This window comes from Rutidosis leptorrhynchoides, chromosome 1 (assembly GCF_046630445.1).
Source record: "Rutidosis leptorrhynchoides isolate AG116_Rl617_1_P2 chromosome 1, CSIRO_AGI_Rlap_v1, whole genome shotgun sequence".
NCBI lineage: Eukaryota > Viridiplantae > Streptophyta > Magnoliopsida > Asterales > Asteraceae > Rutidosis > Rutidosis leptorrhynchoides.
In genome coordinates this window covers 67,084,066-67,089,019 of record NC_092333.1, presented here as the reverse complement: position 1 = coordinate 67,089,019, position 4,954 = coordinate 67,084,066, and positions in this window count along the sequence as shown.

The following is a 4,954-nucleotide window of genomic DNA, read 5'->3' as shown; positions in this document are numbered from 1 at the left end:
CTCCATTTAGGGTGAACCTTAAACGTTCTAGGGCAGCACACCAAGCTCAACCCGTGAGGATCAGGGAAGCTAGTCTAACTAGGATTGAACCAACCCTTACCACAACACCCGAAGTGAGCAGTGACACCGACACTTCAGTAACAGCATCTGAATCGTCTCCCGAACATTCTCCTAAGAGAACTCGATATATACCTAATGAGATGATTCAGACTCCACCAACCCAACGAGTAACTAGATCTAGGACTTCGACACCTATCGTCCGCCAAGCAGTTACTACAACCATTGGTGATACGGACCAAGACCTAGAATCAATTAGGTCACCCTCACCCATTTCTGTATCACATCCAATAATAACAGTAAGCCCTACCCTAAATGAAGTGCAAGCTTCGGTAGGCAAGAGATTTAAATGCACGGATGGTACAAAGACAACTAAGCCCATCCAATCTAAACAGGACTTAATAATAAATCCTTCAAAGCAAGGTGCTTTGGCATCTAAGGAAGTAAAGTCTTCCTCTGCAGTAAAGTCTGCGTTGACTCAATCGATTGAGGAAACTCAATCATTGAAGTCCAGAACGGCCGAAGGGGAGTCGAAAAATCTTGAAAAGTTACCCTGCGTATCGGCTGGAAATCCTCCTGTGCCTCAACGTACAACAGGGTCTAGAGGTCCGGCTTATCTTGATGAGGGAGATCTGCCGCGTCCCATGGAAACGAGTCAACATGACAATCCTTCGGGATATTTATCAGACTTCCAGCAGACTGATCCCTTGGTTCATGAAAGTGATCCATTGGATCAAACCACTTCTCTTCCGAATTCTGAAACTCAGAGTTTGGAGGAAGAGTCTTTAACTGAAAGAGATTTGCCACCTCATGGTATATCAATGATTTCAGGAGTCGGAGATAGCAATATATTTGCGAGAGCTAAACCGACGGGTAGTTCTACTACTCTGTCAGAGTCCCATGAGACTAAAGTCATGGAGGCGGATGCTTCGAAAGAAACTTCGCGGGTGACAAATCCGGTTGTTACCCAACCTCCATCAGAAGGGGATATCACGAATCTGACTAGTAGTATGTACAGCCTCACATATAAGAATAATACCACACAATCATCCTTACCTGCCCTCACGGCAACTCAAACACTTCCATCGACATCGCCTTCATCCGATACTGCTGATGCTGCTATTATTCATGGTTACACCGTTGTTTCACCAACTGGGTCACCTTCTTGAATTTCAAATAGATATGGATTACAGTATCTCTCTGACAATGAGGTGGAGGAGCTCTATCTTGCTGAGTTTGCTAAACGGACTGATCTTGATGAAGTTCGCGAGACTATGATGATTTATCTTGAGCAAGCAAGGATAGTGTATCCTTTCTCTCCATGCAAGTCACCTGGACCTATTCACATGCCTGATCATGATGATTTCGATCCCGACAATCTTCATGAGGGGGAGAATAGACAAAGTGGTCATCGGTCCAGTGGTTATGAAGCTGGTACATCTAGTCAACAGAAGGATAAAGATGTTGTTGATATATCTGATTTCGGTAGTGATGAAATTGAGGAAATCCAGTGTGAAAGTTTTCTAGATGAATCAGAAAGTCAGAGAGAGGGTGACTCAGGGATGTTAATGATTATGGATACAGCTGAGAGAATAAGTCATCTCAAGAGAACAATCAAAACTTTGACAACATTGAAGATATTTTGAAGGGGTCATCGAGTATCGCCAATGAATTCAATGATCATCAATTTGTTAACTTGATATCTCCAACTAATGAATTTGGAATACACTTCGAAAAGGAGATTTTCTCTAATGGCAAAGAAGATACTACGACTCCTCCTGATTTGAATGTTCCATTCCAAACTGTAGAGATTGTTCTTGAGCGTGATGCTGATTACCAACTAAGTGAGGATGAAGAGAAAAAGATTCTTCGTTCACCATTCATTAAACAACAAGCGTATAGAATCTATGGTGATTCTGATCTTGTCCTTTCTGCATCAATGAGTGTTCTGGGTGCATGGAAATATCATAAGAAACTAGAATATCTCAAAGCTTATCTGAGTGTTCGCAATAAATTCAAATTGAAGAATGAAGAGAAACTTCAAATTCAGCGGAATTCAGAGATCAAAAGCATAAATAAGATTTTGATGATTAATAAGGATGAAGTGAAGATGCCATTGTTTTAAGTTACAAGAATGGATGATGAGGATTATCAGTTTTCAGAAGCGGATTTTGATAAACTAAAGATGGACGACATTATTTTCATTTACAATTATCTGATTAACTTAAATGAATCTGCAACAACTTATCATGCTACTGCAATAAAGGCAGTCTACAGGTTTATTCTTGATTCGATGAGATGGATGTCTGTTCATGATTTTCAAATGGGATTGGAATCTGGACACAAAAAGCTCGGAATCAAACTGCCAAATTAAGTGATTGAAGAGCTAAGATACATGTCCTTACTTGAAGTGAGCAACTGTCCATATGGGTTTGCATTTGTCAATTCTCACTATACAAAGATCTTCATCAGAGTCTCAGATTTCAGAAGATACTCAGACGGAACGTTGATGTATGCTTTCAAATACTTGAGATGGAGACTGATCAATAACTGCTATTCAACTGAAGATAATGAGATTGTCAAGTACATTCTCACAAGATTGAAAAGTCGTCTCAAGATAAGAGTGAATATACGAAGATATGAAAATCTCAAGGGATTCAAATCTAAAGTTCACTTCAGAGGAACAAAGTTCCTTTAGATTTCACAATAGGATTATATTGTAAAGTTCACATTTAACACTAAGGGGGAGATTGTTAGGACCCCGAAGTTGTATAGTGTTAATGTGAATTAAGCTTAAACGAAGGTTCCTTAGAAGAGGGCTATATAAGGAACCTAAGTAGTCCTAATTAGATAGCCATTGCATTGTAAATGAGTTCTAGAAGCTGTGAAATGTAATTTTACCGATTCTCTCTCATACCGAGTCTCCTTCCTACATACCGAATCTCACTCTATCTTATCATTTCTCTCAATCTCATCATGATCTGACCTATCACAATCAACATCACACACCTCAACATCTCATCATGTACCTCGAGCATAATCATCAATCTGCAAATCGTTCTACATCATTTATCTTCGTTCGACATGGCGATTATGTAATCTCTAATGTTTTAGAGATTATATATTCTTGTTCTAACGGTAAATCAAATGAGTTTAATATCATATTGACTCATTAAATCCAAGATTACATCTGAAGAAAATATATATGTATATATATTTTTTCATAAAGATTGTAATTAAAAATTCTTTCGTGCAAACTGTTAATGGTGAAAATATTTTAACGTGTAGGTAATACCCGAGGAATATTTAGATTTCACATTAATAAGTACACTGTACATTCTTTCAAATCTAATTCAACAGTCATTTACTATCCTACTTACAACCACTGATATACGTATTCATTCACTGCAGAATAACCCATTTTTCATTCAATTTCATATTTGGATTTTGATCTATCAGAATTCAACAAGTGGCATAATGAAGAAAACATTGGACAAAAATAAAATTTTTTAGAAACAAACAAATTAACTATGAGAAATTTGTTAAGAATCCACGCTAACAAAATCCTAGCTAACTGTTCCTAACTAACTGTTAATTTCTTATTGTATATTTTAATTATCGCAATTTATTTATCACATTTTAATTCTCGCAATTTTATTTATCGTCATTTAATTTCTGTTATTTACTTTACACCCTTTAAATATCGGGACACGTATACAAAGTTTTGACATATCATATCGACGCATCTATATATATTATTTGGAATAACCATAGACACTCTATATGCTGTAATGCACGAGTTCGCTATACAGGGTTGAGGTTGATTCTCAAATAATATATATAATTTGAGTTGTGATCGAGTCTGAGACATGTACACGGGTCACGATACGTATTAATTAATTCGAATATTATATAGTAAACTATATATGAATTATTGGACTGTTAATTGTGGACTATCGACTGTAGACTAATAACATTGGATAATTAAAATGAATTAAAATATTGATTATAACATATGAAACTAAATAATTCTTTAAGTTTGCCACTTGATTTCATCTTAAACCTCATTTGTATCTGGACGATTACAATCTGCGTTCAAACCTTTCATGATTCTTGAAAATACCTTAATCGAGAGGATGAACCAACCACACTTCATCTACGGAAGAAAAGATTGATGCATATAGTTATGCACCTGAAAAACTCTCAGAACCTGAGTAAACGTTTAACATGTATCTATGCTAATTCCTTTAGTGTTATTATTACCCAAAATAACTTGGTGATTCCTTTAAAAGTAGCAAATTTTGTCACAGCTCCAGCAAGTCAACTTCGACTTTTAGTTTGAAACAACCTTATTATAGCCTTGATATATATGTGTGCTCTTTTATTGTTACCGGGGAACCTTTTATATTCCACCATATTACCATCAGCGTTTAATCATCTAAAAACACAATTCTCTTGAAACCACCTTGGATTGATAACTGATGATTCAGATATGGTAGCATTAAATGCAGAGGAAACAGCAAAATTGTAGATGGTCTAAACAGGCCAAAAAGTTTGATAATAAAAAATGGAATGTTGGGAACGCTCGATAGAAAATTTGGTACTAAAAAACAGATTGAGATAACCATGAAGGAGACCAAGGACAAATACAAGGACCAAACCCTATATTCAAAGAATCCAGGTAATTCTGGATCCCATGAAATCTTTAGAGAATATCCTGCTCCGAAGTCATGTTAAAATCTTACGGAAAATCTTACTTCATCAACCATCGAACTTAGAAATTCCAAAATATCATCATAAATATCTTTGATATTTCTGAAGATATTTTCATAAATATTCTCGTCCGAAATTATTTATCTCTTCGTGCTATCTATATTATATCATAAAGGAAACTACT